The 27,700-nt window shown below is 37.1% G+C and overlaps 1 long non-coding RNA gene across 11 annotated transcripts in view; it reads left to right on the forward strand.

The window, feature by feature from the left end:
• The window catches only part of LOC120471079 (uncharacterized), a 60,199-nt gene that overhangs the window by 24,330 nt on the left and 8,169 nt on the right, over nt 1-27,700 (forward strand). For 3 of the 11 annotated variants that reach the window (XR_016145815.1, XR_016145817.1, XR_016145811.1), the window contains exons 4-7: nt 5,136-5,194; nt 15,965-16,019; nt 19,454-19,592; nt 20,425-20,563. This is a non-coding gene — a long non-coding RNA (uncharacterized LOC120471079). Of the gene's footprint in view, nt 1-5,135; nt 5,195-5,226; nt 5,320-15,964; nt 16,517-19,453; nt 19,593-20,424; nt 20,564-27,700 lie in introns of those variants that run through there. The other 8 variants (XR_016145813.1, XR_005620755.2, XR_016145814.1 and 5 more) reach the window with 8 other exon arrangements.

The following is a 27,700-nucleotide window of genomic DNA, read 5'->3' on the forward strand; positions in this document are numbered from 1 at the left end:
GTCTTATATGCATTTATTTTTACCTGATTTGCTTACCGACTCTCAAAAGATTCGTACAACGACTAATTTTTCGACTAATAATTGACGCTATTCGGCGGTGATTGGTCAGATGACCCAGTCAGTTATTGTTTGTTAGCCCAACGCATTAAACATATTGATAAAGCACTGCAGTACTACAAGACGCTCTATTCTTTATGTCAACTCCAATAACAGCGACAAACATTTCACATATTTAAAAAAATTGACATTGGAGACCTTGAAGCTACGCTGAACGTAACTTACACACACACACACACACACACACACACACACACACACATACTTATTGCGCCTTCCCTCCTCGCGCCCGACGCTACAAAACCATAAAATCAACAATTATTAATAATACTTACAGGTTGTGATTCGGAGAAGGAAGCTGATCCATATATACACTGGGTACTGAGCCCTTTTTCGGGAACAACTGGCTTGCGAATCCACATTTGAATTCATTTATGTTTTTGAATGATTCATCATTAAAATGATGAGAACACAATCGGGCTATACTGTTGTATAGTTGCAAATATGAACCACTGATTCTCCACATGCTCGTCCCTGGTAAATGAAAACAAATGGCTGAACTGTCTTTGCATTGTAGAACACAGCGTCTTCTCGACATGACGCTATTCAGCTGAAGTATTTGTTTTTCTAGACTTAAAGTTTACACTCCCGTCTGCGCGCGCAGTAACTGGGCGCGGCCAATATGCTTATGCTTCGTATCTACTTTACTACAAAACAGCTAATGACTCGTTTCAAAAACAATTCATTTCATAGACTCAGAGTCGACTCTCACTTTTGAAAGACAATAACTTTATATACGGTGCACTTTCAGATATAAATCTTTGCAGGATGTTTTCATTCCCTTAAAACTATATTCCACACCATATGAACAGTAATTTTCAAAAATCCATGATAGGGGCTCTTTAAATTTTATTTTTCATTTAGGATATTCAGTCTAATTGAGACATCAATCTGATTGCTAACCGATTTGGTTGCATGTAAAACGCAGGTTTCTGCCCTGTGGACTGATTTTACAGATCAAATGTTTTTTATATTATTTTAGTGGGGTTTTTTATTTTTGTTTGTTTTTTTGTCTTATTTACTTTTTACTTATTGTGTTTAAAAGTGTTAAATCGACTTTGAATTTAGTGTTAAATCGAAAAAGTGTATTTCGACTTTTTTTCTCGAAATTTAACAAGTTTAATCTCGCATTATAATGACTTTAATCTCGAGATGGTTTATTTTTTTTTATTATTGCTTGGCCCTAATCCTCTTCCATACATTAACCTAACGTATCTAATATTACACAGATTTTTACCTATGAAACTTGATTAAACATATGAAATGAATTACAAACTGTGTGCAATATATCAGAAACAAAATAACTTATTCTGTTTATATTATAACTAAAACTCTCCCGCCATCTTGCTTTAAAATAAATCTTGAGGATTTGCCACCCTGGGCCACATGACCATAAACAATAAAATCGCTTCCTCGAAGTGACCATCTTTTGTACCCTTTGCTAATGGACTCATTTGTTTACTTCTGTTTGGAACGCCGTTACAAATGACGTGGAGTTCCCACCAAAAACACCATTAGGAATAAGCCTTATATATGTTTCTGCGATATTTTAAGTTTGAATTAAATATAATGAGAGGGAAAAAAGTCTGAGCACTTCGAAATAAATCAAAGACTACACTTGTTTTCAAGGTTCAAGGAGTCTTTTTTAACCTCGAGGGGTAATTTGTTGTGCCGCAGCATATGACATAACACATACACATAAATACAAATCTTTCTATTGTATTGTCATCGCTGGTTTCACGCAACACAAACATAAAGCACGACCAGCGACTCACAAATGATTGAGTCTTATAAACTGGATCTTTTCCAACATTTTCATCGGTCTTAGAGAAACCAGAAAAGTAACCTCCTCTTTTTCCTCTCTTCTCTTTTCCCTCCAGTTATTTCATCATGTTTTTATCAGGGCAGCAGTATAATGAGCACTTGTCTCTCGTTACTGTCTCTGAAATCCCCAGTAAAATCAGTCATCCATCAGTCAACGCACAGCACTCACTATACAAAACCTCCCATTAGCTACACGAAATATTTATGCTCTTACAAGTTAATCCAGAACTCGTATAATCTCATAATAAGTGTATCTGAAGACTTTCCTAGTCATTTGTGTTTCGCACGGATGCACTGCTTTCAAGGAGTGCGTTGCATGTTCTCAGAATCCAGTTTAATCCTCGCTTCGGCGAGCCTCATAGGACACTTTGAGGCTTTCAGTGCATCATGAGCCTGTTTGACCACAGAGTTTAGCTGGTGTGAATACAACCAGGTGATTACATACCTCTGAAGCCGTTTGGGATGTCAGTTCAAAAATGCATTGCATTATCTTGCATTTAGATGACGCTTTTATCCAAAGCGACTTACAATTGCGCACGCCTCTAGGGGTTAAGTGTCTTGCCCAGGGACACATTGGTGTCTCACAGTGGATTCGAACCCGGGTCTCTCACACCAAAGGCATGTGTCTTATCCACTGCGCCAATCTTAGTGAAATAGTCTTTCTTTATTTAAATAGCATATTTTATTTAATGTAACTTCTTTAACATTTGAGTCTTAAAATCATTGGTTGCGTCCGAAATAGCTTACTCTCCAGGTACTTCTTAGGAAAAAGTCATTACTATAAGTAATTTACAAAAGTATATTCTATATACTTTTTATACTTATATATATTGTGAATTCAAACATACAACCCTTTTAATATACTGTTTTTCACCTACTACTGTATAGAAAAAAGGGTTCATTGGGGTTCTATATATTAGGCATATGGTTCTTTACTCAACTCCAAAGAAGCTTTTATGTTATAAAAAGGTTCTATATTGACAAGAAAGAACCCTTTTGGCACAAAGGTTCTTTATAGGCTATTATTCATCCATATATTACATTATTCTGCAACATTTGTAGTTGTAATTAAATTATTGTTTATTAAATTGTTGTTGTAACTTCATATCACATGCTGATTTTTGGAGGAGAAAAACTGGAATGGCACTCTTTATGTGATATTGATTAACTACCTAAAATGAAATAAATATATACATTTTCTAACCCCCATATCTTGAGCTTTGTGATCATTCACATGCATTCACAAATACATTTTAGTGTCTTGATGTTTGTCAATAATATGAAATATTTAATCCGGAAAGGACAAAACAAATGATAATGAATGAACCCAAAAGGTTCTATTTAGAACCCAAAAGGTAACTTAAGTCTTTCTGTATTTTTTAAGAAAGCATCAAATGATGCCTTTAATGCAGCACCAGTCAATAGTCCTGCTGACTCATGGTTTCGAATTTGGATTTTATTGAATTAATGCCTCAGTGAGTGAGTCATGTTAATGCATTAACCTGGATTTTAGAACCTTTTTCCTGGTTACAAAGAACCCTAAAGCGTTTTTATTATTGAACCCTTAAAAAAGGCTCTGTATTGAATCTTTTAAGGGTTCCAAATACGTAGCGCTGATAGAACCTTTTAAGGTTCTATATAGAACCTTTTCTTCTAAGAGTGTAGTATGGAAGCATGCGTTTTCGGATGGAGCCATGGGCCTAAAATGAAATCCAGGTTAATGCATTAACATGACTCACTCGCTGAGGCATTAATTCAAGAAAATCCAAATTCGAAACCATGAGTCAGCAGGACTATTGACTGGTGCTGCATTAAAGGCATCATTTGATGCTTTCTTAAAAAATACAGAAAGACTTAAGTTAAAGAACCATTATCATTAAGTTCAAGAATTCCCATCCCATCTCCTTGAGTCTTTCTTCTTAATATACTGATATTAATGAGGCAACAATTACAGCGAGAAAGAGTGTTTTGCAGCAAACAGTTGAACTCTCAGCCTTTGTTTCTTTCTGCTTTCTCTGTTATTTTAAGCTGACAGGGTGGAAAGTTAAGCTTTAGCTCAGAGGCTGATCAGAAATCAGCACGGCACCGCGAGTGGAGTGGTGCAGTCGCCACATTAAAAATGAATGTCTTCTAGCGCTAGGCCTCAATGAGACCAATTTAATTTTTCTGTGCTAATTCTCTTGGAGTCTCTCCTCAAGCTTAATAAAATGGAGTACACACATTTTCACCTTGAAGATGTGAGGGTTTGCTGTGATGTCTTTGAAGTTTTCAGAGAAACACAAAGGTGTTTTCAGAATTGCACATTGCATGCCTGATTACAAGCTTTAATTCCCACAATATCTAAAGGTATCCCTGATGTCAACTGCTGGCTAAAGCAGAATAGAGCAAGTGAATGAATTATTAAAGCCGAAATTGATCAGTACTGATGCACATTTCTCACTCAGAAATTTTCTAGTCTGACTTTGAGGAAGGTTTTTCGCTCATACTGTACGTGTATAATGAGGTTAATCCTGTGCACTACGCATTTTTTTTTTGTCTGCTTTTAGATGAATGAGCTCAAATTACTTTGGCAATTACACATTTTCCATGTGCTGTCTTGAGTGTGATTAAATCTCTGTAGTGTAAATTGTGAATTGTGTGAATTTCCAAGGACCTTTTAATATGATACTTTATATTAAACACCAAATATGTCCTGTGAACTCATATCATGGTTACAGAAAATAGTCCACAGGACTATGCACCAAATCCCACTGTGTAATTATGGATGTTTACATGCAGCAATCTCTGGGTGTGTGGAGTTTTCTTGGAAAAGAAATGGCATATGGTTTGTTCTGTGGTAGATCATATGAACATGAAGTATGCATGCATGCATATTAAGTATGCAGGTGGCTTGCAAATGTTCTTGCTCTTGGAAATCTCAGGCTTTTTTAAGCAAAGAGATACAACCACAACACATCACTTTCGCTTATACACTGCTTAAGTACTAATTAGTTTAGCTAAATGTAGTTCAGGATTGCAGCCTAAATAAAGAGCACAAGTCCAGCTTGCATTTTAAATGAGTTTGTGTCTGTAAATGCAGTCTTGCAACAATTCTGATGTCTTTGATTGTCAATTATTATGGCACATTTTTGATGATGAACAGTCTGCTTGAACTAAAATAACCAATTTTCTATTCTTTTTTTTATCCATTTCAGATGATTGGAGGGATTTTTCTGGTGCAGACGGATTGAGTCCGGTTCTTTGCAGCCTTGGGGCAAGTACCTATACGCCAGTCTAGATCTGTCTATAAACCACTGGCATCATTCTCACAGGCAGCAAATGACTTTTCTGTCACTCTACCGCTCACTGAAGGACGTTTTCTGAAGGCAAAAGAATGAGGTGGGGCTTTAATTCAGTGAGGTTTGAGTGTAAGAACATTTCACTCAGTTCGTTTCACCATTGCAAAACCACAGAATATGTGCGGCGAGTCGCCAAGGACCATGTCCAGAATAAATGGTTGCTTAATAGTCTTGTCTTCGTTTTGCGTGTGGTCTCAGACATTTTTAAAATCAGTTCGAGGTGGTCTTGGCTTTCTGTTAATGTGCCATTGAGGGATCACATTTCCCAAGAAATCTTATAATATTCCCTTTTTGCCTAGCATGTTGGGTATTTCCTATTAATTTGGTACATTTAACTGTATAAGCATGCTCTTTTGTGTTTTTAGCTTGTTAACTTACTACACTAATATTGATGCAGTCAGTATTGACAACAAACTCATAATAAAGGTCTTAATAAGAAATACATAGGATAAATACTATTATTATTAACCCTTCAAAGCCTGATCTTTTTTTTATGAAACAGTTTATTGATCCTTAGACAAAATATTTTCTCTCTTCCGCTTGAATGATTTAAAACCACATTAAAATATGTGTACAGGAATCGATAAGTAGAATCAAAATTTTAATTAAATGCCTTTTCTCATCCCAAGACGTCATCTAACTGACGCTTTTGACCATACATCAACATCCGACGTTTTAGGGTACCCTTTAACGTCAGTTAGATGACGCTATCTAATCCTAACCCTACCTCAGACCTAAACCTACCCACGTCATCTAAGCATCTAAGGTACCCTAAAACGTTGTATGTTGACGTATGGTCAAAAGCGTCAGTCAGATGACGTCTTGGGATGAGAATGTGTTGAAATTACAAGTATCCGATGCCTGACCACCTTAAGTATGGGAATCAACCAGAATTTGAATCATTTTCGATTTCCCAACCCTATAGGATGATATTTTGAGAATACAGAGGAAACAACACCACATTTTAATTCAGAGGCCCAAACTGAGCAAAAATATGCAATTTGGTACAGTTGCTGATATTAATATGGCCAAAAAGTAAGATGAAATTCTGATATAATGTAAATCAATTAGATCTTTAGAACAGTAATGCAGACTACTTCTATAAAATGCATATAAATATCAGTTGTCACTCAATGTCTGCCAACAATGTCTTAGTTAGATAATATTTAAATGCTTAGTTTTATGATCAAAGCTCTGAAGTTTACATTAAAGTCTGTGCAATACAATCAGTCCCTCCAGAAAAACGCGATTATGCGATCGCATGATTAGTGCATAATCAGCCAAAGTCCGCATATTTATGCGGAGGCATTTTTTTCAAATACGCCGCACTTTCGCCGCATAAATTCGCGATTTCCATGCAAAATATGCGGGGCTTGCATGATTTCATAAACCTCACATTTTCGTTGCAAGAAAAGTTTGCTTCACACAAGAGCAGCCGTTTCCCCCTGTTGCCATGGAAACGTTATGAAGTGACGTAATTACGCGACGTGAACATCATCGAAAAGCTGTAAAACAGGACCACACTCTATTTTTTATATTTTATTTATTCATTTTTACAGAAGTTGTTGCATATTCCTTTAGTAAAGCTACAGAACTTGTTTGACTCATCAATGTTTTGTAAGTTTGATATTTTTATTAAGGTCTAATAGAAAACAAAATGATCACTTTCTGTGATGTATATGTTTGCTTATCATAGGAAGTAATAAGAAATTACTCTTTACACATTAAGGCAGTAGCCTAGTGAGAATAGGGTGTTGGGGAATCACTTTTTTTTTCATCAAACCGCAGTTTTTTTTCAAGTTCCCGCAATTTCATCGCACAAAATTGCATAAATGTCCCGCATTTTTCATCGAATTTTTTAAGAAAACAGGCCGTATAATCAAGGACTTATACCTGCGGCAATCAAGAAAAAAACGTTTTTTTTTTTCTGGAAGTACAATGATGACTGAGAGATGAACAAATAAAGTAAGGAAAGTAAGTATAAGTATAAGTAAGGAAAGTAAACCTATGTTGCTTCAGTAAGTGTTCATCTTGAAATATTACTAACAATATCGGTAAAGATTTCACAGCAAAAAGACACATGGACCACAAGCTGACGGTGGAGGTTTTTTACAATGATTCTAAAATGCTTTTTACTTGCTTACGTTGATCATTTAGAGACCTTAGAAATTTGCATATCAAATATGATACAGTTTGATATGCCTTTTTGGAATAAACAGCGGAAGAACTAACAATAAATGTTTTTTAAGCCTGTGAGGAACATGCATTCCAGATCTGAATAAGTGAAGTGGGCATTACAAACTTTAATGCACCAGGAAGGCACGTTATTAAATGAGAAGACGACACCCATCAGTCGTGTGACAGTTCTGGTTCAGTCTGTCAGCAGAGATCTGTATCTGAGCCCAGAGGTTAAGCTGTCAACAACGATCTCTCTTTCCTGTGTGTGTGTGTGTGAAGGAAAGAAACCTGCCCGGCAAGACCTGGCTCCTCCGTGTCTCACGCTCTGCTCACAGGGAATTCTAGCAAGCTCAGATTGTTATCAAATACTGTGGGTCAGCCAGGATTCCCTTCACTGCCAGAGCGGAGAGAAGGGTGAGCCAACGTGCCGACAGATCACTTCCTTTCTATCTGTCCTGCTTTTTGATCTGCAGGAAGCATGGCAGCATTTCCCGACCTGTCACTGACGGTTTTAACATGTCGGGAGTTGCATAGCCACGGCAGGACACCATTAAGCACTCGTTCCGGTGTTATTTGCACGACAAAGGGATCTGACGGCTGTTTTCTTGTCTGAGACAGTAAGGTACAAAGCAGCCCTGTTGGACTAATGCATCAGGGTTGTCACAAACGGCTGGTAGTAAAGAAGGGAAAAGATCCCTTTCAAGTGCACTTACACCACCAGCTGTGATTCACTTGATTTGGAAACATTCTGACTCAGAGAGACTCTTCCAACGGGATGAGATTAATGCAACACATCTTTTTCACTTGACACTGCTGCTCATAAACCCTGTTTCTTAATTACGTTGTTGTTAGAAAGTCCAGACCAGTCCCAGTTCCTGAAGGGTTTTCCAGTGCCCCAAATATTCACTAAAACATGTACACATGTCCTGAATAACCTGTTAGGATCACTGATGTCAAATTAAGTTCTTAGGCTCAATCCCTATTCACCCCTTGGCCCTACCCCTCCGTTTTGCGCGTTCACGTCTAGGGGTAGGGTGTCCCAATTCTCGTTGAGATCAAGGGGTAGGGCTACATAGACCTCGAAACTGAGAATGCATCGCAAATCACCCTCGAAATGGCTTTGCAAACGGTTAAACATTTACATTTAGCGCCAGATGACTCCACCATGCACCTTATTTACCCTTATAATAATACTATAGTCATTTAAATTACGAAATTGTTCAATAAATTACCTTTTCGTATCAGAAAAGACATACATTTTGAGGAAGGAATGTTATAATCATCACGTTTCCTCAAAGTTAAGTCGTTGTCATGGAGAAATCCTGTAAAAACTCTGTAACGCAGAGCCATCGCCGACGACTGATGACGTATCATCGGGTTCATGAAGGGTTGTTCCATTTCATAGGGGAATATTTCAATTCCTTGGCCCTTTGTAACTCTGTTTTAAGGGGTACACTAGAAAACAAGGGGTAGGGCCAAGGGCCGTGTGTCCATCAAAGCGCCTGGAGTGTGCTTTTAATTGTTTTCAATGGGAGCGCCACTTTTTTTAAACGCCTTGAGCGTAACGAGGTGCTGAGCGTTTTTTTTCACGCTGAAGCGCTGTGAGCTCTGCGTTTTTACTGGTCGCCGAGGGTTGAAAAATGTTCAACTTTGGGTAAAACGTAGCGCTCATCACTGTCACTTTTTACCCAGCCGCCCAATCACAGTGGAGGAGGGGCGGGACAAAACCACACCGACCAACTGTCACGACATTCTTTCTGTACAACGACATCAACCAGCAGAGATAACCCAACAAAATGGATGATACATAAATTTTTTGTATGAAACAAATTATCTGCGAAATCAGTTTCAAGTAAACTGTGCTGCGGATATTCTGTATCATAGCAACGAAACTTCTCAACGGAAAAAACGCTGCGCTGACAAAACGCTCTCAAGCGCCCAAAGCACGGCGTCTTCAGCAGAGCGTCTGGCGTTATCAGCTGGATAAAAAAAAACTTTGGTGGACACACGGCCTTAGTCTGTTTGTTTCTGGTCTTGTGGTTCTATCGTTTAAAAATGTGCAATTATTAGTATTTTAAAAAAATGTTTTGAAAGAAGTCTCTTTTGCTCGCCAAGACTACATTTATTTTGATCAAAAATGCAGTAAAAACTGTAATATTGTGAAATAGTTTTGTCAATTTAAAAAAAAAAATAAAAAGTCTTACTCACCCTAAACTTTTGAATGGTATACTTAGTATAGTATATACTAAGTATACCAAGTATACTTAGTACTAAGTATTAACTAAGTATAGTAATAGTATACTTTCATTGTAAAACTGCAGTTTAGTGTCAGTGGCCCATAGCAAAAACTTTACTTCTCAAGTTATGGTAGTTGCTTCTTAACCAGTAGCTGACCCGTTTAGTGAATCAGTTTGTTCAATCAGTTGCATTTTAGAGATGGACAACCAACAGACTTGGTTAACTAAATTCCTTAAATCTGTTTTGTTATTTTAGAGTAAATTTATCTTTTCAAATTTACTATCCGAGATTCATTCAAAAGATTAATTATAAACAGATAAATAAAGTCCATAAAATAATAAATTTTACACTATATAATCTGATCAAATAAATAATGACAGCAGAAGAAGGAATATTGTTCGACTAATTATCCGGCCTTTTTAAGTGCTCATAGGAATAGTGATTCATTCTGCTTTGATGTGGCACTAAAGATTTTATCAACTTAAAACTGTTTTAGGGCATTTTTTTTCATCTTAGACTGGAGGTATTCAGTTCAGAAAGTCAATATTTGTAATTCTACCCCTAAATTAAGTAGGTCACACTGGATATGAAATACGAGATGAGTTTTGACTACAGTTGTGTGGTCTGTGTGTTGGGGAGTTTGAGCAGTGCTAATCATGGCTAATGAAGCAATCACCTCGCCACAGGAGGCGATGGCCTCAAATCTATTATTCATAGCTCTCTCCCAAACCATTTCACGTGCGTGGAGCCGATTTGGGAGTCTCTGCCGTGAAAGATTTCATTCTCGCACAAAACAAAGGAATGGGAATAATCAGAGCGCCAGGAATTCCTGCTGTTCTTTGAATCGTAGGATTATAGGGGTGTTTATCCTTCAGTACATGTGAATATGTGTCCTGCAATGTTTTCCACCATTCCATTGTCAGTTTTTCATGAGACCTTCCCAGACTTCCTAGCTTGTCTATGCAAGCCTATAGACTGATTTCTATATGAAGGACTCAAAAAATCAAAGGGATGTGGTGTTTTTGCACGCTCCAGGGAGCCTCTCTTCTGATCTAAGACGTGCAGTATGTTATGACGCAGCGCGTAATGTTATGACGGGCGTAATGTTATGACGCAGCGCCTGAGAGTATGGTGCGTTCTATTATACCCAACGAACCGACTCGGACCTCAGATTTGACGTCACGTCCACACTTTAAGCGTTCTATTATGTTTTGCGTGTCCGAGTCAGAGAAAAAAATGGACGCCACCCGGAAAGCTGTTATAATGGTAGCACTGGCCGAGTAACAGGCACTAACATTAAAAAAATATATTATGACTACACCTTATCAAAACAGCCATTTGAACTTGAAAATGTTCACTTTATTTAATGTTTTTCATGTTGATCTTCTGTTAACAACGCTAGCAACGTTAGTAATTGCACTCACAACAACCGATTCCCATACCTACAGGGGGCGCAGTAATACGAGTGATTATAATCGTCATTTAAAATACCAAAGCGGTTCAAAAACAATGAAAACAATTCATTCTTACAAGTCACAGGGCGCAGCCATCTTGAATTCTGAAACGGAATTCTTGCTCGTGGTGCGTTCTATTATTCATCCGTCTCGGAGATCCGAATCGGACGACAGACGTTGCCTAGCAACACGCCCCCTTTCCTCAGATTTCTCCTCTCGGACGTCGGACAACCGTGAGGACACCGATGCTGCATTCTATTATACCCAACGAACCGACTCGGATTTGACGTCACGTCCACACTTCAAGCGTTCTATGTTTTGCGTGTCCGAGTCGGAGAAAAAAATGGACGCCACCCGGAAAGCTGTTATAATGGTAGCACTGGCCGAGTAACAGGCACTAACATTAAAAAAAATATATTATGACTACACCTTATCAAAACGCAGCCATTTGAACTTGAAAATGTTCACTTTATTTAATGTTTTTCATGTTAATCTGTTAGCAATGCTAGCAACGTTAGTAATTGCACTCACAACAACCGATTCCCATACCTACAGGGGACGCAGTAATGCGAGTGATTATAATTGTCATTTAAAATACCAAAGCGGTTCAAAAACAATGAAAACAATTCATTCTTACAAGTCACAGGGCGCAGCCATCTTGAATTCCGAAACGAAATTCTTGCTCGTGGTGCATTCTATTATTCTTCCATCTCGGAGATCCGAATCGGACGACAGACGTTGCCTAGCAACACGCCCCCTTTCCTCGGATTTCTCCTCTCGGACGTCGGACAACCATGAGGACACCAATGGTGCGTTCTATTATACCCAACAAACCGACTCGGACCTCGGATTTGACGTCACGTCCACACTTCAAGCGTTCTATGTTTTGCGTTTCCAAGTCGGAGAAAAAAATGGACGCCACCCAGAAAGCTGTTATAATGGTAGCACTGGCCGAGTAACAGGCACTAACATTAAAAAAAAATATATTATGACTACACCTTATCAAAACGCAGCCATTTGAACTTGAAAACGTTCACTTTATTTAATGTTTTTCATGTTAATCTTCTGTTAGCAACGCTAGCAACGTTAGTAATTGCACTCACAACAACCGATTCCCATACCTACAGGGGACGCAGTAATGCGAGTGATTATAATCGTCATTTAAAATACCAAAGCGGTTCAAAAACAATGAAAACAATTCGTTCTTACAAGTCACAGGGCGCAGCCATCTTGAATTCCGAAACGGAATTCTTGCTCGGTGTCCTCACGGTTGTCCGACGTCCGAGAGGAGAAATCCGAGGAAAGGGGGCGTGTTGCTAGGCAACGTCTGTCGTCCGATTCGGATCTCCGAGACGGATGAATAGTAGAACGCACCAATAGTGCCCAGCTTCCAACGTGACCGGGACTAAGTTTGTGTAGTCATCGCGCCTGCTGCACTCATGGTACGGCAGTAAAGTTTCTTGATTATTACGCAGGAATGAGAGTATAGTTCCCTGCATATCAGCCTAGAAAATCGCAACTTTACATTTTCCGTCGGCCTTAGTGCACAATGTAACTATAAAAGAGTCAAGTTTTAAATAGGAAAAATATCGAAGGGAGAAATGCTAATGGTCTTGTCCACTTCAATGATGTATGCTAAGCTACGCTAAAAGTGGTACCGCCAGAACCGGAGATCGGCTGAATGGATTCAAAAAAGGGTAAAACTCAACAGTTTAACTCTGGGTGAGTTGTATAATGAGCGTATTTCCAAAAAAAGTGGAGTATCCCTTTAACGTTATGCCAGAAATGAGCTGAAATCATGTTGAACATGGAACTTTTCCTAAAGGCAGATCTCCAACTGTAACTAGAGGCAGAAAATGCCATTAATTCTCTTGTAGTGAAAATGATTAAAGGTTTTAACTGTGAATTTTTATTCTGTATTAGTGTGACTGTATCATTTGTTTTCTATTATCTATACAAACCTGAACGTTGATTACGGTCCCAAGTAAGCCATTGTATTGTACAATGAAGAGTGACGTGATTGCTAACAGATGTGCGGTTAAGTCTCAGGTTTTCCATTGAGCGCTGGCTCTGATAAAGCAAGAGAAACAAGCTTGCGGAGACTGAATGCATGTGTAAAGACACACTTCACGGATCTGCTTGATTCACGGCGATCTGGCGCAGCATCTGTTGCTTCAGCTGCACGTTTAACTCGGGAATGCAACGTTTCCTTTTCTTCATCCCTCAGCTTTTCTCCTCAGCATTCAGCGCTTTCTTTCTTTAGGCTGTGAACACAGCATGCCAACTTAAACACTGTTACAAGACGATGTCCGAGTAGGAAGGAAATGTCAAATAAAAACTGTGGAGCTTTCATTTAGCAATTAGACAGAAGTCGTCGTTGTCTTTATGTTCCCATTTACATTGATGCATTTGTTTTAGTGAAGCACTATTCCAGTTTTCTTCTATTTTAAACAATGTTTGACTATTGAAATTAAGTAATTTTCTCTGGATGTGTTTCTCTGGATGGTTAGCCAATCGTTAACCTAAAGAAATATAGAATATATACGTTTAATAGACAATTAATATTCAATATTATGGATTTAACTGCACTAAAATTAACTGAATTTGAACACAAATTAAAAAAAAAAACATGTATAGTTAATTTTGCAACATTTGCTACTGTTATTGAAATGAATTGTATCAACATTTAATGACACTATTGTCGTCTTTAGAGCTGCTTTACTTCTAAAAATCGAATTAGTGTCATATCAGTGATCTTCACTACATTTTTCTGCATATTAATATAAAGCTGCTTTGAAACAATCTGTATTGCATATAAATAATGAGAAAGATTTTTGGTGAATCATAATCAAGAAAAAAATGATCAATGAGCTTTAGATGTATTAAAAAGCTCAAACATCTCCTTTTGTGTTCCACGGAAGAGTACATGATGAAATTATTCTCATTTTTGTCTGAACCGTCCCTTTAACTGTCCTTACGAGAATCAGGAGAAACGAAAATGATTAATATTTGCTGGTTTTTCCAACACATGTCCTCTCTCTGTGTTTCTACTGTGTGTCACTCTTTGTTTTCTCGTCCTCTCTCTATAACCTTGTTTGAAAGGTTAACTCAATCACAGAGCTGCTCTGAATGGAGATCATCATGTGGTGCTCATGAGGTTCAATGGCTGGATGTTTTTAGCTTCATTGGAGTTCAAAGGTTCAACCAGCACAAGAAACCTGCTCATAAAAACAAGCACAAAGATCTTTTATGTCAAATGCCCTGACCCATGAATGTTTCTGTGATCTAGTTCTGGATGATTTGTTGAATGTTCACAATAGCTGATGTAAAATCAAGCATCAATATGATGATTTTAATGCACTTTTAAGTTTACTGAAGATCACAAAAGTATTATGATTCTCGTGAGTTGGGGAGTTTTCATACAGTTTCATTGAATTTTATTAGCAAAATTAAAGATTAATTTCATTTACCTAGTCAAACCGTTGTAGTAAAGGATTGTGCTGTGGCGTGATCTGATGTGAAGTTATGAAGTCGAGTAACAATGTCTTTAATGCAAAGAGCTGAAAATAGTTTTAGGGTCGTGATGTTTGTCATCTCAGAGGTTTGTGTTTTTCTGACCTCGGACAAGCAGATAGGGTTATCCAGTATGATCGTAAATGAGCTTAGGGGCAGACTTAACTTTCCTGAGGGCAAAGTGTCGGTCAAAATATACTTCCTGAACAACTTAAAAGAATATTTAAACAAACAAAAAAAAATCAATTTATCATTATTTAATCCCTCTCATGATTTGTTTGTCCACTGTGAAACACGAGAAGAATTTTTTAAGAATGTTGTTTTGTCAGACAATCAAGAAAAGGCACCATGCATCATTTTTGAAGTCATTTATTTATTGATAATCTTTTCCTTAATGCAAACTCTCAAAAATAGTATCTGGTTGCATATTTAAATGCTGCATGTTAAAGTGCTGTGATTCTTGCATGTTACATGACAATTATAAATAAAAGTGTAAATAAAATGTCAATTTGACATTTTGAATAGTGAATTAAAATAAAATAAAATTTTTAAGTATATCAACATAGAAATATATTCAATATATGTAATGTTTTTTTACATAATATAACCGTTTCTACTGTATTTTTGGTCCAGAAAATGCAGCTGTGGTAATAAGAATCGGTTTAAGACCGGTACACTGTAAAAAATATTTTCAAGATTTATTATCACAACATATTTTCTTTTGTCAAATCAGCTTTATAATTTATTTAGTTGAGATAACTTATTATTTTGAGTTTCTGATGGTTAAATTAATATCCTTCATTGTATTAACTCACTTTTTCCAGTTCAATCAACTTAAAATTTTAAGGCAACCCAGGTTACTTACTTTTTTAAGTTAAACCAACAATATTTTTTTACAGTGTAGTAATCACAACATTTTTTCTTTTGTCAAATCAACTTAAATAATTTATTTAGTTCAGATAACATATAATTTTGAGTTTCTGATGGTTAAATTAATCTCCTTCATTGTATTAACTCACTTTTTCCAGTTCAATGAACTTAAAATTTTAAGGCAATATGTTTTACAGTGAATAGTGTACATAAACAACCTAAACAGAAAACATTATAAATTGAGAATCAATTGAATTTTTTTGGCGTAAAATTCACTTGTTTTTGTCCATTAATTTATAACATCTCCAAAACTAACTCATAATATCATGTGTAATTTCACTTTGTAAGTAAAGGTGTTAAGTTTTGCTGTGTTTAGATATTTTTCTAAGTGGCTCATTTGTATAAACTAATACATTCGGTTTTGTCTTTCAGATCAACGACTGTCAACTTCATGCAACAGTTTGCGGAGAATCCTGCCGAGAAAGAAGTTGGTAAAACTGTTGAGATGTTTATAGCTGAATAACATCACATCCTGTACAATGTCGCAAACATTTGAAGCATAAAGTAAGTAGGCCTACTTGTTCTGCAGTATTGGGCAGATATCCAGGCATCTTTGGCCCATGAAAAAAAAAACAACGTTAATATAATGTAGCTGAGCGAAGGCTTGTGTTTACTCCGGATTACAGTCGATACGCGACCAGCCCTCAAAGATCAGCATTAGAGCAGCGAGGCAGTCGGTCGGCACTTGTGATGTGGATAATGAGTGTGTAGAACACCAAACACGAGTGTGAGGGCCAGATAAAGGATGAATTATAGATACAGCGCTCCAGGGCAAAACACTGCTGCAGGGGGAGAGATGGAGAATCTGGAAGAGCGTTCCTGGATAATGAATCCCACAGGCCACGTGCAGGCTGTATGGAGATCAGGCGAGAGAGGCAGGACTAGAAAGGGAATGTGACTTCTGGTATGTTGGAGAATTCCAAGGTAATTGCGGTCAAGTTTCTGTGACTAAGAAGAGGTGTTTTCAGAATCTCTTTTTCTGTCAAACTTTTGAAAATGCTTGTCAGTGTATTTCATTTTATTACACTGAATTCTGAGCAACCGATTAAAACTGAACTGCATTTTTTAGTCCAAAATTACACTTTTTTTGGAAGACATTATTATCATGTATTGTGTTTTCTTCAGTTAAAGGAATAGTTTAATCCTTTACTCACCCTCAAGTTGTTTCAACCCTGTTGTTGTTCAGAAGAAGAAAGAAATTCATACAGGGTTGAAACAACTTGAGGGTGAGTAAATGATGACCGAATTGAACCAATCCTTTAAGTATCACAATTTCAGCTGTCTTTATATAAGAGCTTTTTCATGAGTACCGACTCCATAATGATTTTTAAGGAAGACGTCATCATGATTTAGTTCACTGGAGTGAGGGATCATTTTTTTTTTCCCAGTCAATAGTAATAGCAACAGTACAATTGTTTTTTATGGACTTTTGAAAATATATATATTTAGTTTTTGAACAACATTGTATTTTCGCCTGAAACGGACCGTTTGCTCGTTGGATGTCAATAGCAGAAGTTGTCTCTGGTTCTTGGCTCTCGTTCGAAGGCAGTTCGAAGTGCCCTGAATATTGCCTGCAGACGTCTATCAGGCAGAAACAAATACAATCTCAAATCAAAACAATAAGCGGCGTGCTTTGAACCAAATCACAACATGCGTCCCTGTGCAGGCGCAACAGAAGGCAGGAATCCATGATGCCACGGGCAGAGACCTGGACCGCTTCCAACACGCACCATTGTTTTACTGGGAACTGTTTTGATCTGGAATGACTGTAGACACTGCAGACTCGTACAATTATCAACCAGACGACTATATATCACACTGAGGAATATAATGGATAGATAAAATGATCGATAGATACAAAGATAAATGGATGGAGTTTGTGAAATATTGTGTTATTTCAGTAATTCAACTCAAAAGGTGAAACTAATACATTATATAGACTCATTACATGCAAAGTGTGATATTTAAAGCGTTTTTTGTTATAATTTTGATGATTACAGCTTATGAAAACCCCAATTTCAAAATTAGAATATTGTGGAAAGGTTTTCATGAGCCATAATCATCAAAATTATAACAAATAAACGCTTGAAATATCTCACTTTGCATGTAATGAGTCTATATAATGTATTAGTTTCACCATTTAAGTTGAGTTACTGAAATAAATTAACTTTTGCACGATGTTCACATTTTTCGAGTTTCACCTGATGGATGGTTAGATGCAAGGATACATAGATGCACTGATGGATAGATAGATGACAGATACTTGATACAAGCTAAAGGCTCAGCAAATGAGGCGGTGGCGGGAACCAGCAAACAATCAATGTAACTTTTAATAGAATAACACCGAAATTAAAGTATGCGGCAGCCCCTCGTGGACAACTGCCACATTTAAACACAACAATAACAAAAACACAACATAAAGTCCAAGCTTGGTCCTCTCTCACCTTGCGCTGTCGTCACTCCTCCTTTTATCCTCCTGGATATCCTCCGTGAGACTCGAGACCAGTGTGGCTCTCAGGGGACGCTTATTAGCACCTGCGCAACTGCCCTGCTTGCCACTCAAAGATACAATGATGGATAGATAAGTAGTTAGATATGAAGATGCATAGATACAACTTTGGATACAATGAAAGATGGATAGATAGATGCAACAATAGATACGTAGATGGATACTGCACATCCTGATTTTGTCGAGTTTGACGTGCTCTTGGGTCAACATATTTTGTTGATCCTGGAACAACATTCCTGTCCTAACTCTATCCCTACCCCTAAACCTAACCCTACCCATGAGTTCCCTAAAATTAAAGGGAAAAGATCGGTGAATAACACTGATGTAGAAGCACCTAACCCTGGTTGTAAGCCTAAACTTGCCATAAACTCTAAACTTTTCCCTCAAATCTGATTGGTTGATTGGAATGTTGATCAGGAACTTGGTGAAATCAGGTTCGGTGATGGATACTACTACTCGAGACTTCTGTGACATATCGTGATGTGTAACTAAAACATTAAATCCACACCCAATACAATTTTAAAACCCCCAGTATGTGTCCTAATCAAATCAAAAGAGAAAATTCAGATAACCCATTCATAAAAGAAATTATAGACATATTAGTGCTCTTATTGCAAGTTCGATTTTGTTAAAACTCTTTGTCATTAACCTTCAAATGGTCTCCTGTTTGATGATTGATCCACCCATTTGATAGGACATGTGATTTTGATCACATGACACCACAGCTTTGTCTAACCCATATTTTCACCGTCATTCATGTATTTATGGGGGACCTACAAACACTAAACCTTAGGTGTCCCACATTAGGGCAATAGGGTAAAGATAGATAAATACAAAGATAGACATAAAGCAACAGATAGGCAGAACAATAAGTAGATCCAACATATATCTAGATAGAAAATACAACAAAAGATATATAGATAGGCTATAGATGCATGCTCTGGTTTGCTAACACACACACACACACACAAACGGTGTTATTGAGGTTTGTGTGAGATGAAATGCTGCAGTGTTTCCAGTTGCACACGTCCTGAGATGGTTCCGTCAGAGAGTGTGTGTGTGTGATGAGAGAATCTCATGGAGCTCTGCTCTGTGCAGATGTGTGTGAGCAGCAGTGATTTGAGCAGCTCAACTTGCACTTCAAAGGTGCGTCAGGGGATCCGGGTCTCAGCTCGTCTTCATACGCTCCAGAGCAGTGCGGCCATGTAAATTTCATGACCTGTCTTTCTCACACACAGTCTCTCCGATAGCATGGCGGATATCAGCGGCCTGCCAGCTGTCAGCCGCTTCTGTCTGTTTCGATTTCTCTCGTTCTTTACTTTTCTCATTCCTTCTGTATTTTGTCTCTAAAGGGCTTCAGTCTGTCAGCCTGTGAGCCGCCGAATTCCCTCCATCACATCACACACTATTAGAGGTTTTAGGCACAAAGTGGTTGTGTTCTGGTTCCAGTTCTGCACCGGTGTGGTTTGATTTATATGCGGTTAATGGATGGTGAGATTCTCATCTTCATCCAACCGTTCTCACTCATGCTTTCCATCTGTTAGGCATGAAATGAAGTTCATTTTCTGTATATGGACTATCATTTAGAGTAGCAAGTCTATACACTCAACCTTTTTTTAAAGATTTATGCAATTTAATTAATAGTAAAATTCCATCTAATTGAATTGATTAATCCTTATGTATTTAAATTGAATATTTGATTAAGGATTATTCAGTTCAATTGGATGGAATTTTACTATTAATTAAATTGTGTATATTTTTTTTTTAAGGCTTACATTTGAGTTTACAGAAATGTTGCATTTGTTTACAATAAAACTTATTTATATTGAACTAATAATGAAATATATACTTCCAAAGCATCTTTCTTAATGTTATTTCAACATTTACTAATGCAGTTATTTTAGTATCGAGATACTATTATAGTTTTTATTCACATTTTTAATTAGAATACATTTTTATATTTATATTTTTTATATATTTTTGTCAGTTTATTATATTTCAAGTAACGTTTAATGTTTTTAGTTTTATTTAGCTGTAAAAACCTTGCTAATACATGATTAAAATCAAAAGTTGTATCTGGCGTTATTTAATGGACTAACAATGAACTATTGTACTAATGTAAATAAAGTTTAATAACAAATTAATTTCTAATTATTACTTCATTTTAGTTAATGCATTAACCAATGTTAACTGAAGTGACCAACATTTATTTACACACTAAAAACAAGACTTGAAGTTCAGGTAAAACAAAAGTAGCTAATTAGTTTAATTTATTCGAACCAGATTGAACACTAAACTAGAGAAACTTCTCTTTGTTTTACAGTTATCCTGGTATGGATGGCCGATTACATATGGCATCACAACGCTGTTTCCAGCAGGAAGAACCGGAACATGTGGAGTTTGGTCCAGTTCTCTGATCTCAGATCCAGACAAACACAAAGACTCCATTGATCGAAGCCAAAGTAAGTCTTAAGCCCGTAATTTTGAAAATCTGTCAATATATCTGAACGCAAGCAGCAGCTGGCCTTGAGCAAAACTGCGAGCATCTGCTGGCTTCCCCTCGTGAGAGAACCGGCATCAAACTTTCCGGATCGCCCCTTTGAACTCAGATCCAGAGAGGTGTGCGCACGTCCTCTGTGCCGAATCAAAATCAGATCTGTTTTGACAGCGTTCTGGATATTCACTTGAGAAATCAGTGCGCTGTTCCAGTTGAGGTGATCACGTGACACAAGCGCCTCAATCCTCAATCCCGCTGAGATATTCTGTTCCATCCAGTGTGTGTTTGTGCACATGTTTGAGTCTTATATTCTCTTCAGCCTGACATGGAGCCTTTAGCCTTCACAGAAAACCAAGCATATGCTAGAAATGCAGAAAATTAGTGGCATTAAAAGAATCATTTCCCAAACATGTATGAATTTCTTCATGTGTTGAACACAAAAGAAGATATTTTGAAGAATGTTGGAAGTCAGTGGCTACCGTCTGGTTACCAACATGCTTCAAAATATCTTCTTTTGTGTTCAGCAGAAGAAAGAAATTCATACAGGTTTGGATCAACATGAGGGTGAGTAAATGATGACACATTTTTTTATTTTTGGGTGAACTCACCCTTTAAGAGATTCATTTGTTTGAGCCAGTTTGGTAAGATTTTAACAATAATCCATCATTAAGGTGTGTCTAGAACCCACTTGTATGTCTTTATCGGAGTAAAATCACTGTAACATGTTGTCAAGTGCTTTAAAAAAAAATGCTTCTATAAAACGTCACATTACGTTATAAAATATAATTGTAATAATATTTAGGGATGCACGATATATCGGCCACATTATCGGTATCGGCAGATATATGATCATTTTTAATGTTATCGTTATCGGCCCAACAAGAACATTAAGCCGATATCTAAAAGCTGATAAATAATGTGCTGCGCATTGTTTAACATGATGCTTTTAAATTGCTTGAAATACGATTGAAATCACTTTAAAAAAAGGAAAATCCAGTTAAAGTGCAAAATGTGCAGCGCAAGTCTGTCATATCGGCTACACAACATTAAAATAAGAACATCACAATTGTCTTTGTATCTTGGCTTTTAATGTGGAGTCTTTTTTATAATCAGGCTCTCAAAAATTGTCTAAAAATGTGGATTTAGATTTATCGGCCAATATATCGGTTATCGGCTTTCAAATATAAAGAATTATCGGTTATCGGTATCGGGCAAAATTGTCATATCGGTGCATCCCTAATAATAATACATTTTAATTAGAAAAGCGCCTTTCAAGGTACCCAACGACACTTGGGTCTCCAAGGTACCCAAGGAAAATACAAAGAACTACTAAATCACTACTAAATATGCACAGACAATACAGGTTCAAAAGTTAGGAATCATTAAGATTTTTAATGTTTTTTAATGTTTTCTCTTATGCTCACTATGGATGCATTTATTTGATCAAAAATGCAATAAAAACAGTAAAATGAAATATTACAATCTAAAATCTTTCAAATGTAATTTATTCCTGTGATCAAAGCTGAATTTTCAGCATCACTCCAGGCTTCAGTGTCACATGATCCTTCAGAAATCATTCTAATATGATGATTTCCTGTTCAGAAAAAAAATCGTATTTTTTTTTTTTTTTTTTTGCTGTGGTGCCACCTTAAATATGCGGCCTGCTTTTTGACACATCTGTAGCACACATCTGATGCAGTCTTATTCAATTCACTAGGCTTTGGAACAGAGCACTTAATATATTGAAGGGCCTTTAGTGTCTTTTATCTCAAGGCCCTTAAAAATCCATGATTATGTAACCTCTGTCCATGTTTACTGAAAATAGCGTCTGCAGTCTCTGAATCATCCCCTACCAATCTTTTTTTTTTTTTATTAAAACATAACTCAAATCAGATGATCATTCTTAAATCCTGTTTTAAGCGGCACGTTACTGGCCAACTGGCGATCATGTTTCATTTATTCACCAAAGGTATAGTTTCTATTCACTTTGGCATTGGACACTGTGAATATTAAGGATTGTCGAGGTTTGTGAGCCCAAAATGATGATAATGATTCCCAATGTGTGCTGTTATCGTACTGAAATGTCTGCATAGGTTCCCGTTTGATTATTGGGATCGGGAATAACAGTCAGCCGCATGTCTAAAACGGGACACCCGCAAAACCCAAATCGTACCGTCAAACTTCTTCCAAACGTGCTTGGCAGTGAATTGACACGTTATGACGCACACATGGCAGGCGTTGAGGAATATGATCTGTCTCATACAGCACAGACGCCTGTAGTTCCTGTAGATCCCCTGGTTCGGCCTTTCCATCGTTCATAAAAGTTTGTTTTGGACTGACTCTTAAGTTTTGTGTGAAGTAAGAAACATTGCTGGTCAGATAGACGGTTGTTTTGTTTGCATGCTGTTTTCAATCATATGCATTTCAGCATTGGGCTTTGGAGTCCTTCTTTACTTTGTGTGATTTGACACAATTTTAGAAACAACATGAGATATGCAGAAAGAAACTTTAGAATACTGTAGAATTGCTGTAGCTCCAACAGTAGAATACTGTTAGGCTTTTGCGACATTAAATTGCGAAGATCTCGAGTTTTTGTCGAAGGGTGTGCCCTTGGCGGCCTGACAAATGTAAATCCAATTTCAGTCTTTTGGTGATTTGTGCATGAACATGTCATATAGTTCAATATTGCTTGCAGTTCCGATGTTGCTAGGCAACCACAGACAGCCTGCAGTAACTCATACAATGTCCGATCTGCCCAAACTTCACATACATGTTTGATAAGAGTCCTGTCCTGAACACATGACCATGCTCATATTTGGTTATAGCAATAGCGCCACCTGCTGGTTGCAGGAAGTGTGCAAATACAAATCCTTTGACATAGTCCTCCTATATTTATTATCATTACATACTGCCCACCGTGCTCTGTTTTCCTAAAACCGCCGGGTGGTGGTGGCGGCACGGGTGCGAGGGCCCTTTTCATCTCTGCTTGCAGCTTTAATTTTATTTATTTTTCTTTTGATATTGTGGTGCAATTGCCTAGGTTTTTTTTTTGTTTTTTGTTTTTGTGGGATTCACCAGTTCATAACTTTATACATCGTTCAAAAAGAGACTATTGAAGAACAAAGCAGTGGAAACTACACTGGACCTGACAGAAAATCCACAACTTGTATTGTTCATCATTAACTTTTAAAAAGGTTTACATATAGAAGTCTAAAAAAGGATTTAATTGTGTCTATTGGAAGCTTAATTTGTGCTGTATTTGCTGGCTAAATTTTAGTGTTTGATTTTAAGAAGGATTTTTTTACTTCTATGGTGAATCATTTTGGTCCAGTCTAAAAGCAACTGGCCAGCAGCATTAGTTCTTGCATGTTAGATTATAGTTGCCGTTCAATTTCAGATGCATAAAGAACTAGTTTCTCTGAAACACTTTCCTTGAAGCAAATTATCACTCCCACTGTCTGCTGGGAAAATAACATACAGTCTGCAGAACCAAAACATGCCTCTTTCTGCTTCAGGTGTCACGTCCCGAGAAACAGAATATAGATCCGTCCATCGTGCATTTCAACAAAAGATCTTCTGTATCTCTTATTCCCTGTTGTTGTCTGTGAAATTTGATCCGAGATTGGCTGATATCCACAAACAGCTGAACTCTTAAAGGGATTCTAGTTCTCCTCGCTGATCAAAGTCATAAAGTCCAATAAGATACTCGAGCTATGATTTCATCCCGTGTCCCACCACAATCGGACTCCGTCTCCGTGTTAATTGTGAACATATGCAAAACTTGAAAGCCAAAAATGGAACAATAATTGTATCAAAATGCTGTTGTTTGTGCACTTTTGGAGGAATGTAAACTAAAAAAAATCTGTGAAAATGTACTGTATAAAACAACAGGCACTTCATATATAGAACCTTTTCTTCTTTGTTCTGAAGTTTTATACAGTACATTTTCAGAGATATGTTTGTTTAATATATAACCTTTTAGGGGTTCCCATTATGGGATCATTTTAAAGATTTAGTTTGAATTAATTACTTATTTTAATTAGATTTTATTAAACCGCTCATAATAGAATTTAAGCAACATTTTAAGTTAAACATTAAAGTATCATCCAATCATGTAAGACATTTCTCCTTATAAGAACCTTTTTGGCATAAAGTGTTCTTTAAAATTGAGTCAAGAACCCTAGAGTTCTATATAGAACCCCAATGAACCTTCCAGTTGCCAGAACTTTACTGTAAAAAATGGCAGCAATATTTTAGGTTTTACAGAATTTATTTATATATTACTCACAGGAAAAAAAATAACGTTTTATTAAATGAAATAATATTAATATAAAATAAAATAAACACAGGTGGTACAGAGAAAGTCACTAACATTCATCACAAGTAGCTTTCCATAAGGAAGGATGGATGGATGGATGGATGGATGGATGGATGGATAACAGATGGATGATTGATTGATGGATAATGGATGGATGATGGATTGATGGATGGATAATGGATGGATGGATTGATGGATGGATGGATAACAGATGGATGGATGATGGATGGAGGATGGATGATTGATGGATGGATAACAGATGGATGATGGATAATGGATGGATGGATGGATTGATGGATGGATGGATAACAGATGAAAGATGGATGGATGGATGGATGATGGATGGAGGATGGATGATTGATGGATGGATAACAGATGGATGATGGATTGATGGATAATGGATGGATGATGGATTGATGGATGGATAATGGATGGATGGATTGATGGATGGATGGATGGATAACAGATGGATGGATGATGGATGGAGGATGGATGATTGATGGATGGATAACAGATGGATGATGGATAATGGATGGATGGATGGATTGATGGATGGATGGATGGATAACAGATGAAAGATGGATGGATGGATGGATGGATGGATGGATGGATGGATGATGGATGGAGGATGGATGATTGATGGATGGATAACAGATGGATGATGGATTGATGGATAATGGATGGATGATGGATTGGATGGATGGATGGAGGATGGATGATTGATGGATGGATAACAGATGGATGATGGATTGATGGATTGGATGGATAATGGATGGATGGATGGATAACAGATGGATGATGGATGTATGGATGATGAATGGATGGATGGATGATGGATTGATAGATGGATAATGGATAGAATGATGGATGGATGATGATGGATGGATGGATGGAGGCCTCTAGTGAGAAATGTCTTGTATCTTTTAAGTTGCTAAACTATTTTACTGATAAACCCGTCAGAGCAGCGATGAAACTTTCTGTGGGAGTTTCTGTGGGAGTGTGTGTTTTTGAGTGGAAGTGAGAGCAAGAGAAAGAGAGTATGTGCTTTCCGGACATAATAAAACGTAATTTTGTGGCAAAAAAACAACAACAACCATGCAACTAATTAGTTAGTTGGTTATTATATTTATTTGTTTGGTCAGTGTCATTGTGGGTTTTGGTTCTTTTGTTGTTGTTGGCTGTAAGGACTGAAAAAACTGAAATCGTTTGGCGAAGTGAAATGGAACTGTAATGCGGTCAAGATCTGCCTGGAACTACTTTAGCCTTCCGTTTTCCTGAAAATAATTGCACACCTTAGAACATTCGTCAACCAATCAGATTCAAGCATTCCACAGCCCCGTTGTATAAATTCTTTGAAATGTTAACTTGTATCAGAACATTCAAAAATAGAATGATAAATAGAATGATAAAATAGAATGTTCCCTTAATGTTTGCATAACAAATTAAAACATTTTTAACATAGATGTAACATTATCAAAACAATCTTAGAACATATTTGTGTTAGCTGGGTAACAGGTTTTATTTTTTTCAGCCTGTGTTTGGAGGATGATCCTGATGTTCAGAAGATCTGTTTTACTGTATTTCTCAGGCCTTTTTGTGCTTGATATTTCGCCTCATGTTGTGTTTTATCAGTAGACGTGTATCTAGGTCAGCCGATGTTTTCAGTGCCGTTGGTCAGAACTATCTAAAATCCAGCTGTTGTCCAATTTTAGATGTATTTCGTTTCGGTTTGTAATGTTTTAACCTCTAAGTAAGTCATTTTATGGGTGATTCGGTTGGTTGTGGTGTTGCCCTCGGTGAAGGAGTTATAATAAATCTGTTTTGGTCTGAAGGCAGAAAATGTGAGGGCTTCAGCCCAGAAAGACATGATTGGTTATACTTGAAGTTTAATCTCGGCTTGGAAGAGACCGCCCCACTGTTTTGGGTAAACATCCCCAGAATTCAGATCTCCGCAGGGGGGGAATATGGGTTCACAACAGAGGTAAGAGAAATTCTGAGAGGCATTTGGAGAAAACTAATGAGACGAGAGTCTGGGATCCTGCAGAGAGCCCAATATAATCAAAGAGGTAAAGCGAGTTCTTCGCATTGTGTTGAAGGGTTGTTATGAGCAGACGTGCCTGTGTTTTCCAAAAACAAACCCAAAGACTTTCCTGATTTATGGCACAGCACATACAGTAGCTGTTTTGTTTTCTAGATGAATTCTGTTTACTAAATTTCATCGGAGAGAACAAAGGCGATGATTAAAACCTCTCTTCCCATGACACTCATTATGTGCTAAATCTTTTAGTATGCCGTCACATGTTAATGCAGTAAGATGTGCAACATAAGCACTGCTAAAGTATAGCAGAATTTGACCGGACTATCATATCCCGACTAGTGCAGCATTTCCACTTTATCCATGCACCTGCAAAAAATATTTTTTTTTTTTCCCAAAAATCAAGAAAATGGCCCAGGGATGTAGTCTAAGTTTCGCTTAATTAGCACTAACTGGCCTTTCCAGTGAAGTTAAATTATTTGTCAGATGTGCAAAGGGGTTTAAAAAATAGCGCAGGCAAACCTCTTAAATTCAGCATTTTTATTTCTAAATGCATGTTATTGATTTAATTGTGAAAAATTAATCTGTAAAACAAAGAATGAACAATACTTCTTCAGCATTTATTAATCTTTGTTAATGTTAATTTCAACATTTACTAATAGTTTTTAAAAATCTTGTTTATATTAGTTAACGTACTGTGAACTAACATGAACAACAATGAACAGCTAGATTAGTATTAACTAACGTTA

This window comes from Pimephales promelas, chromosome 12, assembly GCF_988280905.1.
Source record: "Pimephales promelas chromosome 12, fPimPro1.hap1.1, whole genome shotgun sequence".
In the NCBI taxonomy this organism is placed as follows: domain Eukaryota; kingdom Metazoa; phylum Chordata; class Actinopteri; order Cypriniformes; family Leuciscidae; genus Pimephales; species Pimephales promelas.